Here is a 17,953-nt window from a genome sequence, read left to right as displayed (position 1 = left end):
TGGTGAGACTTTTTTTATCTTCACCATCTTTTTCTACTGTGTTTCAGACCAATCTCTCTTCAGGTTTAGTTTAGTTTAGTTTAGAGATCAGCATGGAAACAGGCCCTACAGCCCACCAAATTCACCTTGATCAACTATCACCCGTACACAAGTTCTATGCTATCCCACTTTCACATTCTACTCACTAGGAGCAATTTACGGAAGCCATTTAACCTACAAAACCTACACATCTTTGGAATGCGAGCGGAAACCAGAGTACCCGGAGAAAACCCACGTGGTCACAGGGAGAATTGTGCAAACTCCTCACAGACAGCACCCATAGTCAGGATCTAACCTAGGCCTCTGACACTGTGAGGAGGCAGCAGCTCTACCGCTGCGCCACTGTGCTGCCAAATTACATTAAAATATGTAATGTAATGCAAGTGTGAAAGTTCCCTCAACTCTTGTCTGACACGTCTATCAATAATTAATTACCTACAATTCTTTCAATTTCCCCTCCCTCCCACAAACACACACAAAACCCTAGTTACTGATCTTTATGTTAAGTGTGAAAAGCTGCTTTAATTAAAGCAAAGAAAAAATCCATGCGAGAATTTAAAATGGTACAAAATTTAACTGTCTCTTTGCGCATGGGTGAACCATGTTTCTTTCTAAGCTGAATCAGTCTTTTGCTGCTATAATGATGAATGCATTAGGGCTGCTTTGCCTTCTGACCATGAACTTGAAAATGTTACAACTTTCCTGCACTTTCTACCCTGCTTTCAAACCTTTTCCCTTCCTTAGCTTCACAATCACATTCTACCTCTCCGTGTAAAGAAATTAAATTAGGTAAGGCATGATTCAATTACTCCATGAAACTTATTCACCTTCGACAACACTTACAATTTATCTGTGCATCATCGCATAAATAAATAACTAATATATATAGTATCTCAATGCAAGCAGAATTGACTTGAACAAGTCTCTCTGAAGCAAGTCAACTGATTTATGTGTACTGAATTTTAAAATGCCTCTCTTCAACAACTCGAAGGGAACTGGATTGAGAGCAAGGTGCACGCTCCTGAATGATTAGACTATTAATGACTTGGTTGGTGCATGACAACTACACAATGCCATATTTCTTCATAATTCGGCAAAATTTATTCTGCTGCTTCATTTTTAGATAAGTATTTTGCAAAAAAAATTTTAAGACCATTATTTGGACTAACATGTCAGACAAATAGGCACACGACCCTGATATCCACATCTTTGATGTAACCAATCAAAATGGACAAAAGAAGCATTAAAAATAGGCGAACATTTAAAAGGTCATTTCAAATTCAATCGTCATTTTAAAATGTGCCTTTTTATATAACCTATATACTGAACAACTTAATTTCAAGGGTCCCGACCCAAAATGTCACCTATCCATGTTCTCCAGACACACTGCCTAACCTGTTGAGTTACTCCTGCATTCTGTGTCTTTTTTAAAACACTGCGTCATTTCAATTTTGATTATTTGAAAACAAATAGAAAATATTTCCAGTATATTGTTCAAGCAGAGGGTTGTGAATTTGTGGAATTCTCTGCTTCGGAAGGCAGTGGAGGCCGATAGAAACATAGAAATTAGGTGCAGGAGTAGGCCATTCGGCCCTTCGAGCCTGTACCGCCATTCAATATGATCATGGCTGATCATCCAACTCAGTATCCCGTACCTGCCTTCTCTCCATACCCTCTGATCCCCTTAGCCACAAGGGCCACATCTAACTCCCTCTTAAATATAGCCAATGAACTGGCCTCGACTACCCTCTGTGGCAGAGAGTTCCAGAGATTCACCACTCTCTGTGTGAAAAAAGTTCTTCTCATCTCGGTTTTAAAGGATTTCCCCCTTATCCTTAAGCTGTGACCCCTTGTCCTGGACTTCCCCAACATCGGGAGCAATCTTCCTGCATCTAGCCTGTCCAACCCCTTAAGAATTTTGTACGTTTCTATAAGATCCCCTCTCAATCTCCTAAATTCTAGAGAGTATAAACCAAGTCTATCCAGTCTTTCTTCATAAGACAGTCCCGACATCCCAGGAGGCCGATTCACTGGATGCATTCAAAAGAGAGTTAGATAGAGCTCTTAGGGCTAGCGGAATCAAGGGACATGGGGAGAAGGCAGGACCAGGATACTGATTGTGGATGATCAGTCATGATCACATTGAATAGCGGTGCTGGCTCGAAGGGCCGAATGGACTACTCCTGCACCTAATGTCTAAGTATCTATAATTAATAATTTATCATTTCAGTAAGCTTAACAGCCTGAGCAGTATACACATACATTCTCGTGACTCCAGATGGTCAACTGGAATCAGGAACTTTGGGTGTGTTACGGGACTATGACAAGATAATGTTTCAGAAAATCAAATTTGAGTAGATGAGACACTCTAATATGACTAGTGCTAGAAATATCTCTAATTAGGACAAAGGAAATTCCCTTTGTAATTAAAAAGGGCAAATGTGCATGAAGTATTAAAACTAAATGGGCCTCCTAAAACTTTCATCATTAAGGCTCCCGTTCAAATAAAAAGTATCTAGTGTATAAGTAATACAGTCACATTTATTCCAATATCGAAGGTGGATATGTCCTGGACCACCCATATTGAAGCAATGGCCAAGAAAACACACCAATGCCTCTCGTCCTTAGAAGGCTTAGGAATTTCAGCATGTTCCCACCAAATCTCACCAACATCTACAAATGTGCCGTAGAAAGCATTTTATCAGAATGCATGCTTTGGGAACAGCTCCCTCTAAGACCGCAAGAAATTGCAGAGAATTGTGGAGGCAGCCCAGACCATCACACAAACCAACCTCCCTATCAATTTCAACTAGGAGAGAAGTACTGTACATGGGTTAAATTGTTATATTCTAACCCAACAGCTAGAATATTAACAAACAAAATGTTATCAACTAAATTTAATCTCTCTAGAGGCTGTAGACAAGGATGCTCACTATCCCCACTATTATTTGCTCTTGCAATCGAACCCCTAGCAGAAAGCGTTAGAAACCATCCAGGAATATTTGGATACAATACTAGAGACACAAGGAATAAAATCTCCTTATATGCAGATGATATACTAATATATATTACAAAATTAGAAACTAGTATTCCAAACCTATTAAATCTAATAACTCAATTTGGTCAGTTTTCGGGATATAGAATCAATTGGAATAAAAGCGAAATCATGCCAATAACAAAATGCAATTTACATACAATACAACAATCCCCTTTTAAAATAGTTAAAGATAAATTTAAATACTTAGGAATCTATGTAACTAAGACATATACCTCTTTATTTAAACTAAATTTCCCACCCTTACTGAATAAACTACATAAGAATATTCAATACCGGAAAACACTCCCCATTTCAATGCTTGGGAGAATTAATGCTATAAAAATGATTTTTTTACCGCAACTGCTGTACCTATTTCAATTAATTCCGATATATATCCCAAAAACTTTTTTCAAAAAAGTCGACTCCATTGTTACAAGTTTTGTCTGGGATTATAAGAATCATAGAATAAGTAAAAAACATTTATGTAAATCAAAGATAAATGGAGGTCTGGCTTTGCCAAATTTCTTATTTTATTTTTGGGCAGTCCATATTAAAAACATTAATTTTTGGCTGGAAGAAATGGACCAACAACGAGATTGGCTAATGATGGAAAAGGAAGACTGTCTACCTTTTGAAATTGGAACAATCATATTTGCCCCCACAAAACTGCACAAAAAAACCTATAAAGAAAACCCCATAATACATAGTGGAATGCGAATTTGGAAACAAATAAAAAAAGATTTAAAATTGAATAATATACCACTCTGCCTTCCCATTGTAAATAATCCTTTATTCAAATCATCCTTTATGGACAAAGGTTTCACACAATGGAAAAATCATGGAATCAAAAATATAGGACATCTTTATGGGAAAGGTACTTTTCTTTCATTTCAAGAGTTACAACTGAATTATGGACTGCACTCAAATAATTTCTTCAGATATCTACAAATTAGAGATTATGTTAAATCTAATACACAAGTTTACAGGAATAGGGAATCAGAAATTCTTGATGAATGTCTGAACAAGCATCCTAATACTGAAAAACTAATAGCTTATATTTATAACACCCTACTAAATAACGAGGTACCACCGACCGAACCATATAGATACAAATGGGAAAATGAAATAGGTCATCCTATCACGAAAGATATGTGGGACGAAAGTTTACAACAAATACATCAATGTTCATTAAATGCCAGACATACTTTAATACAATTCAAGGTCTTACATAGACTACACTTCTCTAAAATAAAACTAAATAGAATCTTCCCACAAATCTCTCCTATTTGTGATAAATGTCTACATTTAGAGGCTAATTTAACACATACGTTTGCAAACTGTATAAAACTTAAACATTTCTGGACAGATATTTTTGAAATAACTTCAGAAGTTATTAATACAAAACTGGACCCAGACACAAAATTAATAATACTTGGAATATCAGAACAAAGCTTAACACTCACAACAAACCAAAGAAACTTCCTCAATTACAGTATAATAACCGGAAAAAAATTAATATTAAAATTTTGGAAAGGCCCTACAACCCCCACAATTAAAATGTGGATTACGGAAATGTCGGAGACCCTATACTTAGAAAGAATTAGACTTGTCTTAATGGACAAACAAGATCTTTTCCATAAAATTTGGGCTCCATTCATTAACTATCTGAAGGGATAGATTGGCACAGCACGAGGACCCAGCTGAAACTTGAACTCAGGAACAGATGAAAAACTATACTCTATACTTTATAACCTACGAACCTATCTCCATTGATGTATTACAGGTAACCCATTCCACCTCCCTTGTTTTTCTGTTGTGTTGTTTTTTGCTTTCTTTTTTATTTGTAACTTTCTACCCTCTCTTTTTCTCGCTTTCTATAAAAAATAAAAATACTAGAAGCAGAAGTAATTGATAATGGAAAATTTTAATAATGTATGACTGATGTATATGAAAAGTTTTTTTTTTTACTATAATATGTAACTACATTTTATAATATGTCTACTTCTAATAAATAATTTTTTTTTTTAAATTAAAAAAAAGAAAGCATTTTATCAGAATGCATGCTTTGGGAACAGCTCCCTCTAAGACCGCAAGAAATTGCAGAGAATTGTGGAGGCAGCCCAGACCATCACACAAACCAACCTCCCTTCCATCTACACATCACGCTGCCTCAGCAAGGTCACCAGCATAATCAGGGATGAGTCTCACCCCCGGTCACTCACTCTTCTCTGCTCTCCCACCAGGCAAGAGGTACAGAAATGTGAAAATGCACACTTCCAGATTCAGGAAGTTTCTTCCCAGCTGTTATCGGGCAACTGAACCATCCTACCACAACTAGAGAGTGGTCCTGAACTACTATCTACCTCACTGGAGACCCTCAGACTATCTTTAATCGGACTTTACTGGAATATTATGCACAAAACATTATTCCTTTTATCATGTATCTGTACACTGTGGATGGCTTGATTGTAATCATGTATAGCGTTCTGCTGACTGGCCTGCTGATTGTAATCATGCATAGTCTTTATGCTGACAACAAAGACTTTTCACTGTACCTCAGTACACGTGAAAATAAACTAAACTAATTCAAGCATCTTCCTCCACAAGTATGCCAGATCAAAAGATGAATATTGAATTTGCTGGTGCAAGGATAGGAGAAAAGAATAGGGTGTAAAATGTAGAATAGATATTGAAGACAAAAAGGTACAAACATACATTATAAAATAATGTGGATTGAAAGGACGCAGATAAGCACCTATCATAAGGAAACCCTGTGTTAACAAAGTAATATGGTGCGATTCAGTATTCAAATTCCAACACTGCAATTGGGGAATTTGAATATCTATTCTATCTATAATATAAAACTCTGTGGCTGCCTGACTGCCGGCCGGCTGTGTTTCTGCCTGACTTGTGGTTGCCAGCCTTTGTTTCGTTGCCAGGCCAACACCAGACGCAGAAACGCCCAGATTTATTCCATTTCGGTAGAGATTTCACTTTTCATTCCAAGTATCCACTCCTGATTAAATTTCGTCGTGTTTATGTACACATCTTAAATAAAATCCTTCTCCCCCCCCCCTCAAAATTTCCACAAAAAAACAACCCTCAGCTATAGAATGTTGGTGAATGTTCCATCGTGTGATGTCACAATGCCCAATGCTCACAGATGTCCAATCGGAATGGATCCATTTACATATGCCTTTGCAGCAGCCCCAGCCCCAGCCCCTCCCCCCCACCGCCTGTGTCGAAGCGCGTCATCACGTGTGTGGGAATAGAGAAAGAGGATTGGGGGTGATAGGGAATGGGGAACAGATGGACTGTCCCTACCCCTCCCACTCTCCCTCCCCACTATTTCCCCTCTCCACACTCTTCCCCCTCCCTCCCCTACCCCATCTCCCTCCTCCCCATCCCTCCCCCCTCCCCCTCCCTCTCTCTCTCTCCCCCTCCCCATCCCTCTCTCCATCTCCCTCTCCTCGCCCCTCTCCCTCTCCTCCCCCTCCTCCTCCCACCCCATCCCTCTCTCCCCCACCCCCTTCCTCCTCCCCACTCTTTCCCCTCCATCCACACTCTTCCCCCTCTACCCCCTACCCCATCTCCCTCCTCGCCTCCCTCTCCCCTCCCCCACACCTCTCACCCTCCCCTCTCTCCTCCCCTCCCCCACCCCTCTCCCCTCCCCCTCTCCATCTCCTCACCCCTCTCCCTCCCATCCCTCTCTCCCCCACCCCCTTCCCTCTCTACCCCACCCCTTCCCACTCTTCCCCCTCCCTCCACACTCTTCCTCCTCTCTCCCCTACCCGCACGTATCTCTACCCCTCCCCTCTCTCCTCCTCCTCCCTCTCCATCTCCCTCTCCTCACTCTTCTCCCACTCCTCCCCTACTCCCACCCCATCCCTCTCTCCCCCACCCCTTCCCTCTCTACCCCACCCCTTCCCGCTCTTCCCCCGCCCCCTTCCCCCTACCCCTCTGTCCCTCTTCAACCACTCCCCCTTACCCCATCCCTCTCCCACCCCTCACTCTCCCCCCACCCCTTCCCCTACCCCTCTGTCCCTCTTCCATCACTCCCCCTACCCCTCCCTCCCCACTCTTCCATTTCTCTTCCCCCTCCTTCTCCACTCTTTCCCCTCCCCCCCCACCCCTCTCCCACACCACTCTCCCCATCCCCCTCTCTCACCCCCTCACCGCTCTCCTTTCCCTCCCAAATCTCTCCCGTTTCCTCCTCCTCCTCTTCCCCTCCCTCCCCTCTCCTCACCCCGTCTCCCTCTCACCCCCTCCCCCACCTGTGTGTTTGAGGGGTGGTTAGTGTGAGTGTGATGCCGCAGCCTCCCCCCGCAAACGCCGTTGGGGAAACAGACCCAACGGGTCTGCACTTCGTCTAGTTTACATTAAATATCAGGATTTAAAATAAAATAATGTAAAGATTACCAGACTGGGATTTTCAGATTTAAATGATTGGTTTGCCTCTGTCAGTGGCAATCTTACCTCAAAGGCATCCTCAAGTCCAACTCGAGAAACATGAGCACAATAATTTAAATTGACACATTGCAATAAGGAGGGGATATTACACTGTCAAGAGATCTTGTTTGTTAGAGACGGCATTAGTTCATGGCCTCATACACCTTGTGTAGGAGGGAATTGCAGATGCTGCTTTACACCCGAGATAAACATAAAATGCTGGAGTAACTCAGCAGGGCAGGCAGCATCTCTGCAAAGAAGGAATAGGCAACACTTCGGGTCAAGACCCTTCTTCTGACTGAGAGTCAGGGGAGATGGAGACACAGAGATATAGAAGAGTAAGCTGTGAAAATGAGGCATCAATGTTTCTTGATTATGCACTAGAGGAAGCAAGACATTTTCTTTTCTCAGCAGTCTTCAGTGACACCAAGAAAAAAAATGCAGAGAAACAGAACCCTTAAAAAATAACAATACCAATGGAATTATTTGAAGAATAACACTAAAAAGTGAATATCAAAGGAACTCTGGTGGGGCTTTAATCATTGCGTACAGCAGCCAAATCATAATGCCATAGAATGTATCCGGGACACAGCAACTGAATACCCCTAGACCTTACTTAGAATGATGAGATACAAATTAATGACTTTGTAATGAAATCACTTAAGGGAAAATGATCACAAAACAGTAGATTGTTTTTACTACTCCGTCCAAGAAAGAAATAGATTAAATACGACTGTGCTAACATACCAGAGTAAATAAACAAAATAATTAAAGATAAAATTCAAGATTATCAGATCTATAATCCACTGATAAAGAAACATCATGCAAAATAAGATTGCATTTAGATTTAGATCACCTTCCTTTTTTTTAAATAAATAGCTTAATAGCACAAAGAAAAGTAAATTTGAGGACGGTAAATATTTGGCTAAAATAATTGAGAAGATAAATGATATGCAAATTGTCAAGAAACATAATAAAAGGATCGCAGGGGCTTCTGAAACAATGAAAACAAAAAGAACGCAACCGATGGAGACAAAAGCAGGAGAAATTAAAATAAGGAATAAGGCCATGGCTGGATCAGTGAGCAAATTAATTGTATCTGTGTTCATTGCAGGAGATACTAGTACAGTAAAAAAAAGAACAATCTAAATGATAGAGAGGAAATGAATGCTATCAGTATCACTGAAGAGAAAAGTGGAAGTATACCAGGCAATCTCCTGGGCCTGATAAGCAGCATGCCAGGATTCTGAAAGTAGCTGCAGAGGTGGACGCTGCATTTTCCATTATCTTTCAAAGTTCCCTCAATTCTGGGACAACAAATTTAACACTACTATTCAAAAAATGGATCGACGTTTAAAAAAAAGGGAATGTGGGTGTGTGTGTGTTGGTGTGTGTGTGTGTGTTGGTGTGTGTGTGTGTTGGTGTGTGTGTGCTGGTGCGTGTGCCAGTACTCGTGCCGGTGCTTGTGCCGGTGCTTGTGCTCGTGCCGGTGCGGGTGCGCGTGCGCATGTGTGAGCTGGTGCGCGTGCGTGAGCCGGTGCGCGTGCGTGAGCCGGTGCGCGTGCGTGAGCCGGTGCGCGTGCGTGAGTTGGTACGCGTGCGTGAGTTGGTGCGCGTGCGTGAGTTGGTGCGCGTGTGTGAGTTGGTGCGCGTGTGTGAGTTGGTGCGCGTGTGTGAGTTGGTGCGCGTGTGTGAGTTGGTGCGCGTGTGTGAGTTGGTGCGCGTGTGTGAGTTGGTGCGCGTGTGTGAGTTGGTGCGCGAATGTGTGTGTGTGTGTGAATCTGGTTACCTCCTATTTTCTTGCAAACACTAGGCCACAGCGTTCCCATTTTCACACATGCTACTCACATTTTTCCCGTCGAGGCGATAGACATCATCCCGTCGCATTACGACCTATATTTCCGAAGTTATTAATCGTTTAAAGGTTTAAAAACACTCTGAAAACTCACCCATTTCAGAAAAAAACCCGAGTGACTTCACAATGTACTCACAAGGCAGGACGGGACACTCTAGGAGGGAGGGGCACTCCAGCTCTCGCGGTGAACAAGGAATGGAGGCGGTTGCCGAAGCCCGGTGGGGAGGGTGGTGCTGGAGCTGGAGTGAGGGCCGAGCCCGGGTCTTGGGATGGGGCCGAGAAAGAAGCCGCCGCTGGAACCAAGGACGAGCCTGAAGATGAAGTCAGGGCCTGCATTGGAACTCAGGCGGCAGCCGAGCTGACGGCTGTAGTCTACAGCCAGGGCCGGGCCGAGTTCCAGGCCCTGGCGCTGTTCTATTGTAAATAGCTGTGGTCCCAGCACTGAGCCTTGTGTACCCCACTAGCCACTGCTTGCCATTCTGAAAGGGACCAGTTAATCCCTACTCTTTGTTTCCTGTCTGCTAACCAATTTTCTATCCAAGTCAGCACCCTACCCCCAATATCATGTGCTCTAATTTTGCCCACTAATCTCCTATGTGAGGACCTTATGAAATGCTTTCTGAAAGTCCAGGTACACTACATCCACTGGCTCTCCCTTGTCCATTTTCCTAGTTACATCCTCCAAAGATTCCAGAAGATTAGTCAAGCATGATTTCCCCTTCGTAAATCCATGCTGACACGGACCGATCCTGGTGGTGGAATCCAAATGTGCCACTATTTCATCTTATGGTTGACTCCAGCATCTTCCCCACCACCGATATCAGGCTAACTAGTCTATAATTCCCTGTTTTCTCTCTCCCACCTTTCTTAAAAAGTGGGATAACATTCGCTATCCTCCAATCCACAGGAACTGATTCTGAATCTATAGATTAATGAATGCATTCGTCACTATCTCGGACCCGCAAACACTCAGCATAGGAGCACCGCAAGGCTGCGTACTCTCTCCTCTCCTCTCTCTACACCAACGACTGCACCTCCACAGACACCTCTGTCAAGTTTGCGGATGACACAACCCTGATTGGACTGATCCAGGATGGGGAGTGGTATACTGGTGCCATCGCAACAACCTAGAGCTCAATGCTCTCAAGACAGTGGAACTGATTGTAGACTTTAGGAGAGCCCCCCCTCCCCTCACCACATCTGTGGAGTCTTTACATCTGTTGGAGTCAATTAAGTTCCAGGGAACCATCATCTCCAAGGGCCTTACCATCGACTCCACAGTCAAAAAGGCACAACAGAGGATGTACTTCCTGCGGCAGCTGAGGAAGCACAATCTGTACAGGCAATGATGGTCCAATTCTACACGGCCATCGTAGAGTCTGTTCTCACTTTCTCCATCATGGTCTGGTTTGGCTCAGCCACCAAGCACGAAACCTGGAGGCTGCAGCGAATCATCCGATCAGCAGAGAAGGTTATTGGCTGCAACCTTCCCTCCATTGATGAACTGTACACTGCAAGGGCCAGGAAACGAGCGGGCAAGATCATCTCTGACCCCTCTCACCCTGGCCACAAACTCTTTGAATCACTTCCCTCTGGAAGGCGACTCCGGACTGTCAAAGCTGCCACAGCCAGACATAAAAACAGTTTTTATCCATGAGTAGTTGGTCTAAACAGCCAAAAATCTGTAGCCTCCCTTGATCTGGTATTTTGTTGGTTCACATGCTTGATCAATGGTGTTTTATCATTAATGTTTTATGATTATTAATGTTTAGTGTTTTCTGAGTCATTCGTAACTGTCACTGTATGTCATGTTGTTACTTGTGGGCGGAGCACCAAGACAAATTCCTTGTATGTGAATACTTGGCCAATAAACTTACTTACTTACTTTACTTACTATACAAATGCAATAGCACAACAAATATGAGAATATACTGCTGATGCTTATCTTGGTACCTGAAAGGATGCACACATATACATGCTAAGATTAATGGTCGCGACTCTTAAAGGACACCAATGTTATTCAGACATGGTAGAGGTTACTTGTTTTTCTGATTATTAAGATTCAGAAAATAATCGGTCATGTCCTATTAATCTGTTTTGTGTCTTACCAAGGTTATCTGCAGATAGCTCAACCCAACCGCCATCCTAATCAATACATTTCCAGATAGCTCAACCTAACCACCATCTTAATCAATAGGAGCCTGCAAAGGTGATTTTCTCAGGCACTTCCAGTATCAATAGATATAACTGCCTGGTTGCAGAAGTCAATCTTCAACATAATTAGATTTCCCAAGAAACCTCCTTCTATGATTCTTCTCATCAAACTGCATTGGATTCAATGTGCATAATTTCAATGCAATTACTGCAGTTTCAAAGGTGCTGACCAGTTAAAAAAAAAACTAATGGCACACCATTAGTGCTCTCTCATTGGAAGAGCTCAGTCCAGGCAATTTGTTTAAACTACATGAAATTATGCATAAATTATGGGTATAAAATCATGAGAGGAACAGATTTGGTAGATGCACATAGTCTCTTGCCCAGAGTAGGTGAATCGAGGACCAGAGGACATAGGTTTAAGGTGACGGGGAAAAGGTTTAATAAGAATCTAAGGGGTAACATTTTCACACAAAGGTGGGTGGGAGTATGGAGCAAGTTGCCAGAGGAGGTAATTGAGGCAGGGACTATCCCAACATAACAGTTAGACAGGTCCATGGATAGGACAGATTAGGAGAGATATGGACCAAACACGGGTAGGTTTTAGTTTTAGAGATACAGCGCGCAAACAGGCCCTTCGGCCACCGACTCTGCGCCGACCAGCGATCCCTGCACATTAACACTATCCAACACACACTAGGGACAATTTACACATACACCAAGCAAATTTACTGATCAACCTGTACGTCTTTGGAGTGTGGGAGGAAACCAAACATCTCGGAGAAAACCCACGTGTTCACGGGGAGAACGTACAAACTCCATACAGACAGCACTCATAGTCGGGATCGAACCCGGGTCTCTGGCGCTATAAGCGCTGTAAGCCAGCAACTCTACCGCTGCGTCATCGCGCCACCCGAGTTCCTCGGACACCTGGTATAAGCGAGTCAATGCTGCCTGATTCACTGAGTTACTCCAGCTTATTGTGTCTATATTTGGTAAGACAACTTGCTACCATTTAGAAAATAACATATCCCATGTGGATTTCCACTAGTGTAGCTGGGACATGTAAGCCGGAGGTCCTGTTTCCACACTGTATCACTCTATGACTCTATACATCCTGTATTCCAAAGAGCAAAACTAATCATTCAGGCAATTCTCTTACAACATGTGTTTTCACAACACAAATTGACTATCATTCAAGTGATGAATTAAGTAACCCAACTGGCATTATGCAGGCCAAATTAGTTCAAACCCAATTTTGATTGACACTGGAGAATCACTTAAAAATGACACTGGAAATGGACAAGCAGAAAATAAAAGCTGTCCTGTTTCTTTGTAGCCCCCCAGCAGTAATCAGACACCAAGAACATTGCTGCTACTTTAACCACATGTCGCCACTGAAATTGAGAAGCAGTTTATTTTATTGATAATTGTGCAACGAGATTCTATTAAACAATGTAACATAGCCTTTGGTATGTTAATAAATGTATTGTCATTGAAAGGATGAAAGGATGCATATTCTTGAAAATACTATTGTGAAAATATGTTGTTATTGGGAGCCTGAACCCCCCCCCCCCCCCCCCCCCCCCCCCCCCCCCCCCCCCCCCCCCCCCCCCCGGTTGACACATTTGTCTTCATAACACAATTTGCAATAACACATTTTCTTAGGAATATAATTATAGCATTATAGCAGAACTACCTGGCCATAAAAATACAGAACGTAACATTGGCAAACAGGATGCTGGCAAGATTAGGATCTGCCATATTCAATGTCTTTCTTTGTGAACTGAGACTGACTAACATGCATGGGTATACTTCCTGATCTTTTAACCCATTGGATAACTGTCATCTAGCCCTGGTTTATTCATTTCAACTCCTTTCACTCTTTCTAGCCTACCATCTCATAGCCCAGACCAGTGGTTCAGTCTATTCCTGTACTTGGACATATAATTCAGATATTATTTTGCAAATTCTCAAATAATCAAAATATTTATCATCTTGCATGTAAACACAATCGATCCTACCATGCTTATCGGGATGAAGGGGTGAGTGGAAGGTAGTTTTGGAGATTGTGCAGTCCTTCAGTTGTTTATTTAGGAATCTTTTGGACTATCATCTTATTACCAATGTGAAGTTGTGCACTACTGGATAATACAAAGCAGTTTATCCACAGAATTTTGGAACACTGCTTGCAAGTTGGCAGGAACTTGCAGCTAGAAGTAAAGACAGCACAGCGGCACAGCAGTAGAGTTGCTTCCTTATGCCCCTGTCCCACTTAGGAAACCTGAACGGAAACCTCTGGAGACTTTGTGCCTTACCCAAGGTTTTCCGTGCGGTTCCCAGAGGTTTTTGTCAGTCTCCCTACCTGCTTCCACTACCTGCAACCTCAGGCAATCACCTGCAACCTCCAGGAACCGCACGGAAACCTTGGGTGGGGCGCAAAGTCTCCAGAGGTTTCTGTTCGGGTTTCCTAAGTGGTTCAGTGGCATTACATCGCCAGAGACACGGATTTGCCCCAGACCATGGCTGCTGTCTGAACGGAGTTTGTACATTCCCCCTGTGACCACGTGGGTTTTCTCCGGGTGCTCCGGATTCCTCCCACATCCCAAAGACGTACAGGTTTGTAAGTTAATTGGCTTCAGTAAAATTGTAAATTGTTCCTAGTCTATGTGTAGCAAAGTGTTAATCTGTGTGGATCACTGGTCAGCATGGGTTCTGTGGTCAAGGGGCCTGTTTTCACACTGTATCTCTAAATTTGAAAAAACAGTAGACATAAGTGTGGGAATACCTTCACAATGTGGAGAGTAGGGACTCAAGAAGATAGCAGCTTCTCGTGGGTATTTTGGGATGAAGGTAAATGTGGGACTTACGAGTGGCAATCTTAAGGTAGGCGAATAAAATGTAATTCTATTTAGTTAAACTAAAGTACGTCTCAACAATGTTTATTTCAGGAAGTCTGATACCTCTCCACGTGACCACATCTCATGACATCAATTCATTATCTTCAATGTTTACGGATTTTTTTCCGTTAACAGTCAGTTGTAGACCTTTCATCACGACTTCAGGAACATTTATTTTGTTTACCTCATTATTTCAGTAATACCTCGCCATAATAAACCTCGGCACAATCTCATTAAATCTCTCAAGGGCTGTTATAATACTTCTATTTACAATCAAAATTGAAGAGCACCATTTTCTACCCTGCCGTTCCAGTGTGCACTTGCTTATAAGTGATGTGAATACAAATGGCATTGACAAAACAGAGCAAGACCAAAATAATTGCAGTTTATATTAGAGCATTTCAGTTAAATCAGTATGATTGCATTTGGAATCCGTTTATAGGAAGCAATCGGGAAGGCAAATTATATGGAGTTTTTTAAATTGACAAAGGACTGGAGTATAAGAAAAAAGATACCATATGCAAGTCTTCAGACGCTTGGTGAAAGTCCACCAGATGTATATGCCGTGCATTGTTGTATACATTAATCCTTTATTTTTTATCTGTACTTTCTCTGTAATTGTAAAAGTGTAACACTGTATTAAACTATATTCTGCATTCTAGTATTTTTCCCTAAGCACTTGCTTAGGGCTTGGTTATACACATTAATATGATTTGACTGGAGAGCACGTAGGTGGCACAGTTGGTAGAGCTGCTGCCTCACAGCACCAGAAACTTGGGTTTGATCCTAACTCGAGTGATGTCTGTGGAGTTTGCATGTTCTCCCTATGACTGCGTGGGTTTCCTCCATATGCTCGTTTCCTCCCACATCCCAAAAATGTACAGGCATTTAGGTTAATTGGACACTGTAATATTGTCCCTAATGTGTAGAGAGGATGAAAAAACGGCATAACATAAATCTCATGTGAATGGGTATTCAATGGACCGCGTGGATTTGGTATATCTTGAATAATTACATTATGCGTTAAACTATTCTCAACCTGTTCCAAGATGTCCCTTTTATTTCCTCTTCTCCTTCATATTTACCAAGTTTCTCTTTAAATACACAAACGACTCCATCGTAGAGCGTTACACATTCTTATCATTTTATAGATATACGCATGAAATTGCATAAATTGTGCAGTGCATAATAGGTTCATTGTGTCAAATGGCACATCGGAAGAATAACTGAAAAATAAACTAAGCTAAAAAGCAAATTTAATCCTCCATAAAGTCTAGAAAAGTCAAGTATTTCCTCAACGTCATAATACAAGCAATGTGGCCAGGTGAGAACAATTTTAGACAGATGGTGCTTTTTTTTTTTAAATGACTGATTGGACAGGGAAGATATGGGATGATATTTGACTGTTATAGATAAAAGTTAATGAAATCTGTACCTTCTGAAGAAACAGAAGATGGAGTGTATGGATACAGAAACAAAATTAGAAGAGATAAGGATCAAAAATAAAATACTACTTGATAAGTAGAGGCACAAGTGAAAGGAAGCTATGTTAACCGTTTATATATTCTTGCTTAGGCTCCATTTTGGGTGTTGCAAATGTGTCAAGGACGTGAGTCAAGTGTTAATTTACTATAAAGTTTAAGGAATGAGGAGCAGAGCAGCAGGGGTTTGTAGATCAATTAAACCTATGATTATTCGTCTTACACTAAACATCATGCAATAGTATTTTAATATGTGCAAAGAAGCTGTCAACAAAGGCACTAGTCCGGCTGCATTCAAGCCAAGTATTAAAGATAAAACCATAATGGCCTAGATATTCGATCATGCAGCAGCGTTTACTTCAGTGCTACGTAAATGAAAATTTTCGTTCCCCAGAGTGAAAATTGATAATGACAATTTCCAGGTCACTTGTGGAAATTCAAGCAGGCTTTTCTGATTCTCAGTACAATCACCATGATGCAAGAAAAGCTTTCAGCCATTCAAAACTATACTGTCTCCACAGCAATATAGCCTGTCTCATTCATTCACTATGTCACAATAGCCTCAACAAATTCATCTCCTTGAAATGTCTATTGATTTCCTTTAGAAATCATTACATCTCCTTCTATCTTACCTTTTAAGCAGAGATCTAAATTGTTACCACTCATTGGGTAAAACAATTCTTGCTCACATCCCTTTTTATCTCTTATCCCAAGTTTTAAAATGTCCCCAGCCCTTGCACCATCAATCAGCGTAAACAATCAACGTAAACTTGTCATATAATCTTTCGCACCTCCATCAACACTCCCATTCCTTTGTTCACAGCTCAACCCTAATCTTGCAGCTAAATCACTCATCCCTGAAGCCTTTCTCGGAAATCTCCTCTGCATCCTCTCAATGATGTCCATATTCTTCCTAAAGTACTGTCACCAAAATTGGAAAATATAGTTTATCTGTGGTCTGACCAGTCGTATAAAAGTTCAGCAAAATGCCTCTACTCTGTACATTCAGTATTTCTACTAATGCAGCCCAAGATGCTAACTATTGAGCCAGCTACCCTTTTCACATTTCCTGACATCCTCCTTCTTCCATGCACATGAACCCCTCAGTCCTCCTCCAATAACCATGACATAGGCTCATGCATTTTATCATCACCTGCTGCTTTCCGCAGCCACCTTCATTTTTGAGCATTCAAATTATCAAATGAAGTCATGATACAACCTGTCAGTATGCACTTTACCGCACATCCGTAGGAGTTTGATGTGCCAAATTCGGGAACATGCCGAATCGCCTCAAACTTCTGAGGAAGTAGAGGCGTTGGTGAGCTTTCTTTGTGATTGCATCAATGTGCTGGGCCCAGAGCAGGTCATCAGAGATGTTTATTCCCATGAAAAATGATGTACTTGGGCTTGATGGAGCATAGTGAAAATTCAGTTGACTGGTTCCAAGAAATATGGTTTTCATATGTGGAGATTTAGTGAACTAAAATTGTTGCTCTGGTTTTTAGAATTAAGAGAAGACGGGTCATCAAAATATACAACATTCCTGAAGCACCTGAAAACCTAAATCCAGGGATGTTTTGTCATATCGAGGAGCTGGGGACACAGTTTCAAATATGGGGTATGCTAAGATGAGGCAAATTTGCTTCACTCAGAGAGTGGTAAATCTGAAATGTTCTACCTGGAACTCTCTGGATTGTGTCCATTCATAAACAAATCACCAGAAGAACTACTTCTGCTCTTGGCTCCTATATTCTTACGAAGGGTTGGAAGGGGTTTCAATCCTGATTACTTTGGATCTGGAATTTCCAATCCAACAGTACTAGCAATAACTCAATACAAATACAGCAGTTCCAGATAGAATCCTTCTTGTACACTTCTCAGAGGCAATAAGTAATGGACAATGAACAACATGGACAATAAACAGCATTTGCCAGGGATGTCTGTACCAGATCGAGAATGGAACAAATGAAACATTCACTGTCATGTCTGACTTGAAACACAAAACTCAACAACAACAATGCATTTATTCAGGTTTCCA

The 17,953-nt window shown here is 41.7% G+C and overlaps 1 protein-coding gene across 1 annotated transcript in view; it reads right to left on the bottom strand.

Moving 5' to 3' along the window:
* Window positions 1-17,953, bottom strand: part of naf1 (nuclear assembly factor 1 ribonucleoprotein) — a 160,879-nt gene that overhangs the window by 49,154 nt on the left and 93,772 nt on the right. The gene's annotated exons all lie outside the window — the stretch shown is intronic.

Source organism: Amblyraja radiata, chromosome 1 (genome assembly GCF_010909765.2).
Source record: "Amblyraja radiata isolate CabotCenter1 chromosome 1, sAmbRad1.1.pri, whole genome shotgun sequence".
In the NCBI taxonomy this organism is placed as follows: Eukaryota; Metazoa; Chordata; class Chondrichthyes; order Rajiformes; family Rajidae; genus Amblyraja; species Amblyraja radiata.
Note: the sequence above shows the minus strand (reverse complement) of the source record. Positions and strands in the feature narration are given on the sequence as shown.